At 37.1% G+C, this 12455-nt stretch overlaps 1 protein-coding gene across 7 annotated transcripts in view; it reads left to right on the top strand.

Moving 5' to 3' along the window:
* The window catches only part of SOX6 (SRY-box transcription factor 6), a 469019-nt gene that overhangs the window by 51978 nt on the left and 404586 nt on the right, over window positions 1-12455 (top strand). Inside the window, exon 2 of one of the 7 annotated variants that reach the window (XM_088145994.1) lies at window positions 11376-11446. The exons of the other annotated variants lie outside the window; for them this stretch is intronic. The gene's annotated coding sequence lies outside the window, so the exon portion shown is untranslated. The remainder of the gene's footprint in view (window positions 1-11375; window positions 11447-12455) is intronic. 7 annotated transcript variants of the gene reach the window in all.

Here is a 12455-nt window from a genome sequence, read left to right as displayed (position 1 = left end):
CTTGCAGAAGCTGGCTGATACCTCTTCTCATCATTGTTTCAAGTTTGTTTTTTTCCTGTATTTTAAATTTTGTACTTGTGTTTTGTTGATCTGGGACCATAAATAAATAAATTGAACAGCTTTAGAAGATGAAAAATCTGACAGGCTGAAATGTAATTTGAAATTTGCCTACTAAACTGCTTGGACTAATTCTGCAGAAATCTTTGGAATTTTTAGTATAAACAAAATAGAATAAAATACAGTCTGTTTGATCAGGCTTTGCCTTCCGAAGAGGTTTCTCATGTCAGAAGTATTTACTTGCTGCTGCTTTTGTTTAACACTTTATAGATAAGGTTTTAGAGTACAGCATCACCTCTGCTTGGTGAGCATATATTAGAAGAATCCATTAAAAAAAACCCTTAAAACATTCCATCACTTTTCCTCCTATCTCTCTTTTTAAATACTGGAACTGAATCACATCACGCTTGATTTGCAGTAATAATAATGTTTATTATCTTCAATTTCTTTTTTAAAGAAAGACATTGAAAACAGCTTTAATATATATATTTTCTGTTGAGAAACCCCCAGAAAAATTTTTCCAACTTTTCTCAACAAAGCATACTACAGAATATTCTTTCTTGAATTTCTACTATCTTAACGAAACACTGATCAGCCATATTTATGACAAGGCCCACAGGCACTTTGACACAGAGCTTTGGTGCTGACCTCACGTGGACACTGTCCTGTTGGAGATTTGTGAGACAGGAGCTCTGGGAGCTTTTAGGGTGGGCTGATTCTGCATTTCTCCCCCCACCTACACTTGGAATTCTTTAGTAGATTTCACAGTAACTTTATTAGAGAAGCCAGTAACTTTCTGGATAGTTTCACATTTCTTGTTAAAGAAAATGACTGGCCTGATTTTTACTGGGTCTGTAAGTCATGTTCAGGGAAGTGTTGCACTGAATTCTTGCCTAACCTCTCCTCCCAGCCTCTGGACTCAAGCAAGCCATTACTCTCTTTCCTAAGCACACAGATACAGCTCTACACTACAGTGTATAGCCGTGGTTGTAGCTGGTGGGAACAGCGCCTGGCTGAAAAGCTATGGTGTCATGCCATTGTCACACCTTTCCATGGAAATGTATATGCAAAAGATTTATGCCTTAATACCAGCTTGAACTTTTTGGAGAATGGCCAGAAGTGTTCAGAGTACAGAAATCATAGAGGATAAGGAGTAATTTATTTTTTTTTCCTATCTGTGTTGAGCATTGGTGACAGGACTTTTATCAGGGGAACTGGGCGGCACTAATTGTTGATTTTTATATTCCTCCATTGGTCAGGTAGATGGTTGGGTCATGGGACAATCTTTTCTCACTGTTCTGAGGTTGGCAGGAATGAAGATGATCACATGGTTGATTCCAAATGCTTTGGAGGGATTGCAAAATGAAAGCAGTGTGATATGGAAGTGCCCTTAGCTGTCTGAATAAATTAAATGCTGTTATAGTCAACGTATATGTCATAACTAAGTAAAGAAGTTGGCAGACTCATGCTCAGGGAATTAGCTTTCTCATGTTAGGAAAAGGAAAAGTTGGTGCTTGGCAGCCTTTCCGAACCTGGTTCTCCAGCTGTTTGGATTCCTGCCCTCCCCCAGCATGATGGGAGCTGTGCTTCAGCATATCTGAAGGGAATCTTGGGGAAGTCTGATGTATAGACAATAGCCTATACATGATGTGGAAATATTGGAGCTACAAATAGCTCCCTGTTTTGGCTAATGTTTCCTTGCCTTGCCCTAACACCAAATAGGGCTCTTTGAAATGTTGACTTTCTAATATTAATTTCAGTACAAACTCATTTAAATGAGGTGAACTTTTTAGAAAGACTTTAAATGGCATATATAAAATGAGAATTCTTCTCATGTTTTTTTTGAAAAACGTGTAAGGTCAAAACTATAAGCTTATATCAGTCCCAATAGGCACCGTATACAGCTTGGGCCTATCAGCCTGTGAATGAACTTGTTTCTCAGAACTACTGTATATGCAAGGATTAAATTTCTGGGCCATTTTACACCACAGCTAAATTATGTTTCTACTTTAGCTTAGTACTGGGATTTGGACATGGCCCTTAATTGCTTCTAGGTCATCATCATTTCATATTACTCTAATGACAAGAATTGCTAAATAGCTGTGTCACCTTATTGACCATCTAAAGTGCTTAAGATTTTGAAGTGGACCAATATATTTAGATTCGTCTAGACCAACGTTTTAAATTGCACTTCAAAAGGACTGTTGAGAAGTTGAGCCATGATTTATAACATTTATTTTCTAAAGTAGCAACCGCAAAAATAATCATAGCACTGAAGCCAGCAGCAGTATTTTGAAAAACTGGGAGCTAATGTTTAAGGTTATATATGGCCTATGAATGGAGAGATATGTTCCTGCAGTGATATATTTTTATTGCTAGCTTCTGTTTTTATTAAGGATAATGAAAACCTTGTGTCTGGGCCTGTGAACAAAAGTAATGTGACCTTCCTCATGACCCACCTGTTGTGCTTTCACAATTGATAATAGTAACCTTATGTTAGGGTGATCTTAGAGACTAACAGTGAACACAGTAAAAAAATAAGATTTGCCTTTATTTAGTTTAAAAATCTGGAACTGGATTTGCTTTCTACTTGGAATGAAAGGAATGGAGAGTAACATATCAAAGAAAAAACTGTGAATGAAAGCAAATATTAATCTAACAGTTCAGTTTTCCCTATTTAGGTAAACCCTTCTTTCCATAGCTTTTCCTTCTAGCAGATAAGGTTGTAGATTCTTAATGGGCAGTTCAAAGCCCTCATGGTGGTGTTTCCTTATTCAATTCGTTTCTATCTCTGTGTTGCTCCCTGTATGGCTTCAGCAACAATGCAAAATGTTAAAAAGGGAAGATAGAAAACACTTCTAGTTATGGTAAGTGGGGAACAGAAGTGTCAATTTTATTAAATGGAATATGAAAGTGTACCATGGGAATCATCTAGGTAGTGCCTCAGTGAATACACCCCATCTAGATGGGTTCCATGTCATTTTTTAAAATGAAGTTTTATTAAATTAAGTAAGACAGCCCAAATCTTGCAAAAGCCCAAAGATTTCAGAGTTCTTGCATGAGGTTCTTGCATGAAGTTTTCCACACTCTCACCTGAGATCACAGCTTTATATTTATATAAAGAAGTGTGTATGTTCAGTAAGACCCACCCTCAGGAAAGAAAGCAATTGGCAGTTGCTTTCCTGGGACAGAAAGGTGGGGAGGGGAGGGGGGACCCAGCAGCAGAGGGATTGTCCAGTGGAAGATGTGGTAGTGCAGCCTGGACTGAATATTTTACAAGCTGCTGCTGAAGTCTCTTGGTCAGGACAAGGTTCCCTTCAGCTGCTTGATAATAATCAAGCTGGCATGAGCATAGGAGAGGAGAAGCTGATGGGTGCAGAGAAGATATGTCCTAAGTGACAGGAAACTATCTTCCTGTGTAGGTCAGGATTAGATCATAGATATTCACAGGATTTGTACCAAATGTCAAGTTGAAAAGGGAAATATGTGACCTGACTCTCTCTCATAGAAGACTGAAGGCAAGAATATCCATTATTATTATTTTTTTCAATAAGGAACAGAAACATGGGTATGAGGGTCATGTGAAATGGGCTAGTCTGGTCTTCTTCCAACCTGATATCTCATCTCATCTCAATTATATTATACTATACTATACTCCAACCTGACATGTAACGTAACGTAACGTAACATAATATAATAATATTTTTCTGTACATGATCTTGCCTGGAGAATTCTGAGAATTGTACTTCCAACACATCTGGAGGACATCAGGTTGAGGGAGGTTGGCTTAGAGTACACCTCTCCATATGACAGATGTATATGCACATGTACACTCATTGCTTATGACTTGTTGAAACCAATAGTACAGGAAAGTCACAGCCAACAATTCTCAATCTTTTCAGTAGGTCTAAAAATTAGTTAAGTCATGATTGCTTCACATAGGTATAGCTTAAATATATAATTATGTTCATAGAATAAGATATTTAAAGCTGCTTTATTTGCTCATCAGACCATGAAGATTTTCTGTTTGGAAGCCTTATCCATTCAATAGTTTGTGAGCAAAAAAGGACTTAAAATGGTAGGCAATGATCCATAAAATAAGGGGGATTTGTACAATGCTTTTCAGTGAGAGTTATGGTTCATTGGTTGAACAATATGTGTTCAGAATCAACTTGTGTGAAAATATGCATTTGCCCAAATTGTAGTATAAACGTAATCAGTTTATTGTACAGGTAGAGGACACCCAGTTTAAGGATGACCCATAGTTAAGAACATAGCCTATTGTAGCAAAATTAAAGTTAGATATAGAATGATTTGAATTAGATACATAATGGTTTGAGTGCATTACACAATACTACTTACACAGTATTATACAATACTTACATACAAATTTGACTTAAGGATAGACCAGCTTACATACAAATTTGACTTAAGGATAGACTGGCTTACATACAAATTTGACTTAAGGATAGACCTTGAGAACAGAACTCATTCTTAAACTGGGAACTACCTGTATTCCTCAGTTCTGAGGACTTTTGTTGTTATTGCTCATGTACAAAAAATGGTGTCACCACAATGTTAACCATAATATAGATATGCGGTCCAGTGACTCTTCCTGTTCCTAAGAACTGAGCTGCCCATTTAATTCAGAACAACTTGCTTTGAAACAGTGTACAGACATTCAGATAATAGGAGAGAAAAGCAGAAACCTCAGAGATTGGGCCAACATTCCAACTTTCATTTCTGAGGCAACAATGCACCGAACGTTTCAGCTTGGAAAGCTTATTTCTATTTTCATGGACATGAGAATGTATAGACACAGCCTCTAACCTGGCAGACCATGATTACTTGTGCAGCTAGATTTTAACTAACTGTGATATTAAATTTAGGAAGTTCTGGCTTCTGATATTAAAATTCAGGAAAATATGCATTCTTTAAATTATAGTTAAATTATAGTTTTAAAAACAAGCCGAGAATGGAAACAACAGTCTGATCTTGATCTACACATACCACTTTTTCCTTTCCTTTTTAAAAATGTTATATATATGTACACACACACACATACATATACATACATACATATAACTTGGATTAAGAAATGGTGGATCCTATATGGAATCACTATTGTTCACATAATCCAAATAAATAAACAAGGCAATAGAATAGTTTTTATTGTTCCGCTCCTAACATGCATCTAATATATCATTTTTTCTGATAATGCAATTTGCTGATTTTTTTCCATTCAAACTTTGCAGTGAAAAACCAGAAGCAATTTTTCACATGCCTGATTCTCCATGCCAATTCTTTTCTTTTCTGATGTCTTTTGTTGAAACAATCACAGCCATTTAGAATAACTTCATTGAAAATGAAATTGTCCAGAATAAATAGCGTTATCATCTCTGAAGGTGATTATATTTAAAAAGGTGGTGTGAAAATGAAGTTCTTAAAAATTATGGACAGCTTTAGTTTTTGAGAGTCATAATTTTGCTATTAGTGAAAATGCCAGATGCAGGTGATGTCCAAACAATGAAAAGAATAATTTATTCATACACAATATTATAGGGTTTGAATATAAAATTTATTTTTGATACGTTGCAGTGTTTCTGGAAATGGCTCATATGTGAGAGGAACATATTAGGTATAACATATTATTAGTAGTTGTTTGGGGAGTGCTTCCCTATAGTTTGTCCATAGACTACTCATTAGTTGAACAGTATTGTTCACTGTATGGTTCTTGCTATGGGTGATACTCTATATGTGAACTTGACTCTGCATCTTCGGTCAGAAGCCAGAATTTGATGTCATAGAAGTTTAATAGTTGCAGCTTTTCAAGGCAGGAGGCCTATTCCTTTTCCTTTCTACAATAATTTCGTTATAGCAACCTTTCTCAGCTGGAATTTGTAATGGTGATGGAAAGAAAAAAAACATCCTTTTTTTATGTTTAATGTACCATGAGTTGTAAAAATACAGTAGTTTTTATGCAGGAGTTCTCTGAGGCCTAAACATTATCTCAAGTGTTCCAGGATAAAAAAGTTGAGACAGGCTGCTCTAGAGTAAGGGATAGCAACCTTTTCAAATTAGTAGGCACATTCAAAATTCTGAGGCCATGTTGTAAGCATGCTTGTAAGATGGCTGGAGGCTTTCACATTCATAAAATGTGATGTCTGTAACCAGATGCTAAATAAGCACCTTTCTGTTGTGTGGCTTTGAGTTAGTCTTGACTCGTGGTGACTACATGGACAAGTCTATGCCTTTTTGTAGGCAACATTATCAGAAGCAGTTTGGTGCTGCTTTCTTCCTAGGGCTGAGAGAGTATAGACTAGCTCAAGGTAACCCAGCTAACTTCCATGCCTAAAGTGGGTTTACAACTCACAGTCTCCTGGTTTCTAGTACAGTGCCTTTAATTGCTACACCAAACTGGCTCTCAAAATAGTCACTTTCCAAAAGGTAAATGGTTACCCTCCTTTCCAGCTCCCCAGAGCTTCCCTTCCCTTCCCCTCCCCTCCAGCTTAGCTTTGTTTTTTTTCAGGACAGATGAGGACAAATAGAGCACTGGGATCAGCCACCCACCATCATATTTTAAGACTGTCTCTAGAGCTTATGTGAGGCCTAGAGGCATTGTTTGAAATAAATAAGACACTGAAGACCGGCACTTTACTTAGACACATGCCAGATCCCTTTTTTGTTTTTGTTTTAATTAAAAGCATCTTAATAAAAATAATAAATTCAGGTAGAGCAGGGAGCCATTAAGGGAAATATATCTCTGGGCAAAGTAGTATCTAGGATTCATTGGGGGAGATGGGCGGCCTACAAATCCAAATCAAATCAAATCAAATCAAATCAAATCAAATCTTTTAGTTTCCCTAGCCCTACTTTAAAATTGGGTAACTGAAATGCAGAGGGTGCTGGTACGTGTGTGTGTGTGTGCACACATGTGCATATACAGGAAATCAGCCTTCCTGACTCATTTTATAATGTCTGCTCTTTAAAAAGAATAGTGAAATCGGGTTTTGATTTTCAAGTGAAACGAAAACTACAGCTGTGCTTGGACATGAACAGCACAGTAGTCTGTGACTGATACAGCTTGCTGTAGCCTGTTCAATTGATTCTATTTTAGTCTAATTTACCATTTGATTAACTTAAAGCTCTGGATTATAGGAAAATATCCACACTTGTCTCAGTTAACAATACGATACTTGCCTGAGTACAGATTGCTTGATAAACAATCAGGATATCCCTCTTATGTCAGATAAAATAGTTTTCCTTTGTGCAGAAAATAAAGCTCTTTCTACAGTACATACTAAATTTCTTAGGCCTGGTCAATATGTTAGAAATGTGGTGCAATGTATATAGGACACTGTACATAGCATATACAGTTACTGTATGTGTATGATATTTTCCACTTTATAGTCTCTAATATTTTTGACTTTGGTTCCAACTTGGCATTTATTTCTATTTTTTTTTATCCAGTGGGCATTTAATTATTGAATAACAGTATAAATTCTGTGAATTTTATTGCTGTAAACTAATTTACATTAACAAATGGTATTAATAATATATAAGGGCTATATAAATCATGTAAACCATTCCATGAAAGGAAGAATCTGGGATTTCCTAAGAGCAAATTCAGCCTTCTAATATACTTCTGCATCCTTCAATATTTTGAAAATGAAAATAGAAATATATTCAATAGCCTTATTCCTAAATGTTTTGCTCATTTTTCTTTCTTCTCTTTCTCCCTAACTATTCACAGCACCTTACTCTGTCTGTTGTGTCATGTAGTCATTTTTATTCTGCAAAATAGTATTGACTAATCATGTTCAGTTACAATTAAGAAGTACCTGAGCATCTTAAGTTTTTCAAAATAGCATATGAGAGTTTGTTTCTCATGTAGAGGTTGATTTTGGGCAACACCCATCTGCTGTACCTAGTGTCCAGGAATGATGGAAATTGTAATCCAGTGATATTTGTAAACCACAGATTATTCCCATGTACTAGAGACTCTGGAGAGGGAGCCAAACCTTGAAGAATCAGAATTTTAATGAGATATTCTGAAAAGGGACAGAAATTTATGAGATGAGGGCCAGGAAATAGGAAGTAGACAGACCTATGAATGCAACACTGGACATATTACTCTTAAAAGGATAATATCAAAGGGTTAAGCAGACTATCAACTTTGTCTTCTTTCCAAGATAACTTTTTTTTCCTGCATAAAACTGAAGCTGCGTGGCCATAATGGACACCTTTTTAAAAATTAGAATAACTCAGCATTATCAAACATTGTAGGGTACTTTATGGTTATCCCAGTAAACCTCGTTTGCATTTTTTCAGATTGTGCTTTCCAAACTTCTCAGTCTTCTCCGAAGACTGTTTTGGATCCTTGGGTATTTCTACAAAATACTTCTGCACAGCAGTCTTAGGTCTCTTTCTAAGTTGATTTTCATTCACTATGGCTTGAATATATCTTGCAATATGATTTACATGCTTACAAATTCATGACAATGCTGGATAAGCAAAGTGTTCCTGTTATCTCAAATAGTAATTTTAACAACATCCAGACCTGTTCAGAAAATCCTCTTTGCAGCATACTATACATGGAGTTGCTTTTGAAGATGGTTGAAAACTGCAGTGTATATTTTATTGAGAGGATTCTGAATGGGTCAGTTTGTTTGAGCATGAACTGCCTCTTTGCTTCATAGTGCAAACAGAAATGCAGGTGCTTATTTATCAAGCTCTAAGAACTTGGTATTTGATAAAGCACCAATTCCTGTATTGAGTCAGTAAGATACTAAGATGCTGTGTTGGTTTTCTTTTCAGCCTACTTTCTGCATCTTAGCTGATTGATTGATACCAGGCCTCTCTGCTTACACCTCACCAGTTATGAAATATCCTCCTGCAACTAACTTTTTAAAGTTGGCCAAGAATCTTGATTGTCTGACATTGTTTACCTGTTACTTGTTAATGCTTCTGCAGGTTGTATTTTTAATGATTGTAAACAATCCTGGAATTACACAGGAATGCAGTATAATTTTTTGAGGGAGCTGCCAAGGGTTAAGTGAAGTGCTCTTGGAGCGACATCCTGCAAGACCAGCCCTTGTAGTAATCAAAGATGAACTGCTTTTATATATGCAAGGGTAGATACTAGGTAGCACTGTAAAGTTCAGTATTTCTTTCTGTATTTGAAATAGTAATGGTGGCCTTTAATTGTCTCAGCAGCCCTCATAAATTATGTGTTGTTATGATGTTGGAAATGTTTTCACATCATAAACTTTTAATGCTGATTACAAAAATAGCCTATGTGATTGTCACTGTTGTCCATGGATGTTATTCCATTAGGCGAGATGGGTTATGCCTGCTGCCAAAATAGATAGCGTGATACCCAGTTGTGGCAAGAATGTCACAGGGTAGCTGGCCAAAGTAAAATATACGATAGCAGTGTGGTGCTCAGTCTTCTCTTCATATTCTTCAGATTCACACTGCTACTTATGAGTAACGTGACATTTGTGGGAAGAAATTGAAAGAGTAATATAACACTTTTTTTTTGCAAATTAAATAATTTCTGTGTAGCACTTACAAAGTAATTAGGGGAAGATAAATAGAATTGTAAAACATACCTTCTTTCTGAACCATGTTATTACCTTCCAGTCTGTTCATGAAGAATAATCAGAAATCAGAAGCTAGCCATCAGTAGGATTATATTGGCCCTTTGTTTGGAAGAACATTGATTGATTGATTGCATGAATGAATGAATGAATGAATAAAAAGAGTTGTTCGCCTGGTATGCAAAAGGAAATTAGTGTTTCCATGCTAGGACACCACCTAAATATGTCACTTCCCCAAAAATGAACATTAAAAAATGAACATGTTCAGACATTATCATGCTGCACAAAGGAAGGAGGAAGAGCATATAGGCACAAAGCCATTTCTGAAGGAGGAAGAGCATATAGGCACAAAGCCATTTTCATTAACTGTAGTAGTGCATGGCTAAAAAGTGGTTAGAGCTTGCAACACTTTCTCCTTGACAGAGATAAGGGAATATTTTATATAAAAGGACACATTTTCAACTTCTATACCTAAAATGAAATCTAGTATATTCTTGATTAGCATTTGTCCTGTCTAGTTGATCTCATTCAGCAGCTCAGTAAACCCAGAGGGTGTTGCTTCCTGGCAAATATGTGACCGGGGCGGGGGGTATATTTTACGCATTGGCTCAAAATAGGCTGTCTTGCCAAATCCAAATTTTTGATTAAAAAATGTAGTGTCCACATTTAGGTGCGGAAAGGTTGCTCCTAGCAAGTGGGTGTGGTAATTTGCTCCACTGATACTAACTGTGTGGTTTTTCTTTTTTTGAAGTATATGAATGACTGCTGTGGAGTATTAGTTTATTTATCAGGGGGAAAAAAAACTTTATGTAGCTGCTGATCAGCCTTTTCCTCAAGTCACGTCTGGCAGCAAACGCAGTGACTGCTTCATCAACATACCCTTGTTTTCCCTCTCCAGTTCCCGTCAAGCTCTTTCAAGGAGTAGTTTGAATTTCTATGCCAGGCTGTTTTTTTCCTCCCAATGTGTTAATGAGCGAAAGCTGGATTCCTTCTTGCAATACAGCTACATTCTAACTTCTGTGTCTCTGTGCCCTGATTCATTCTTATAGGTGTTCCCTCAAAATGTCATCTGGATTATGAACAGGAACGGTCTTTCAGCAATCAATAAGAGAGGGCAGTGGGTAGCCCACATAATTTTCTGTGGTGTTCAACAGCTCACCCAAATAGAGAATCCAGGCTTTTTGAATTAGGTTGGCCCTTTATTTCTAATATGATACAACTGGTGGTATTCACATCAAAACAAAACAAAACAACACCTCACAATGTTCTTCTCCAAAGAATGCATTGCCCACAGATTTGAAAACATAGTTCCACAAGAAATATTGTTATTTTAAGCAATTATTTTTGAGGTGCTGAATTCTTTACTTAGTAACATGTTTGTGCAGGTTGGCTGTGTCTTTACCACTCTTGCTATATTTTCTTTTAAACCCGTGCAGTCTTCCTTATTTTTAATTATGTATTTGTCAGCCTTTTCCATTGCCATTAGATCTTGGTGAAGCCTTTCCTTCGCACCTGCCACTGTTTATAATGAACTGGGTGTGAGTGCAGCTGAGTGTGTCCCAGAGTGTGTTGTTCCACACAGGCATGTAGAGGGTTGACCCAGTTGGTTCCCTCAAGAGGTGATCCCTAAACCCATCCACAGCACCCATCATGTTGGACCTTCCCACCACCCTTTTGGGAGTCTGTTTCGTCACTGCCACCGTTTCCTTCTTTTAGAGATGAAATTCCTCTCTGGTGCTTGATTCAGGAGGAGGAGCGTGCTGCAGCTACCAAAGTGGCCAGATGTGGTAAGCTAAATTTTCTCTTCTGCTGACTTCAGAAGTTATAAATTGTTTATGATGTAGATTAAGATTAAGAAGCTAATTGAATGTTGAAGATAATGGGAGAAAAGAAAAGGAAAACATCATGAATCCTGCAGGGTAACTCACACTTGATATTCTGCATAGGAATACATATCCAAACACCCACACAGTCCAGGTAAAACAAAATAGGACTAAGGATACATTAAAAAAAAAAATTACATATAGCTCCACATTTTTTTAGATGCCATTTTCTTCTGATTCTCCAATTCTTCTCTGGGTGGGGGCACTTTTCTTATCTGGCGGGAGCCAGACTGAGAAGAGGGTACTAACAAAGAAACAAAGGCCAAGTGCAGCTGGCCCCATTCCCTTTTTAAAAGTTTATGGGGATAGAGAGGAAGGAAGATGACTTTGATGGAGATATGCAGGAACTGTTACCTAGGCAAAAGGGGCTGAAGCATTTTTAAAGTCCAGAATAGCAAGATAATATTCAGAAACAGCTCAAGCAGATGCCTCCCTAATTTTGCAAAGTAAGGAAGATGACCTTGATGGAAATATGCAGATAGAAGTACAGCATAATCAGACTTGAAAGATTCTGTTATTACAGGTAGTCCTCATTTAGCGACCACAGTTGGGACCAGCAACTCTGTCATTAAGTGAAGCAGTCACTGAGTAAAACCATGACCATGCTTATGATCTTACTTCAGCTTCACTTTACAGATCTGCGGAGGTTGTAAATGTGAGGATTGGTTGTAAAGTTACTTTTTCATCACCATCGTAACTTGAACAGTTGCTAAACAAGTCAGTCACTAAACAAGGACTATCTGTTTAGCAAATCTCAATAAAGGTAATTTTAGCCTTTCTGTGGAGTTGATTTCCTGGTCTGGTCTACCTGGTAGGTCTGACAATGGGAGAGAGAGGTAAGACTTGCTGTTCAGAACTGACTGATCAGAGTTTGAGTTTCCCAGGCTTTGCTGGTCTCTGCCCATTATCTAGA

Source organism: Python bivittatus, unplaced genomic scaffold, assembly GCF_059951505.1.
Source record: "Python bivittatus isolate LINGU-HERP-01145 unplaced genomic scaffold, Pbiv_v1 ctg000480_np1212, whole genome shotgun sequence".
NCBI lineage: Eukaryota > Metazoa > Chordata > Lepidosauria > Squamata > Pythonidae > Python > Python bivittatus.
The sequence above is the reverse complement of the archived record's forward strand: the minus strand, read 5'-3'. Positions and strand labels throughout refer to the sequence as shown.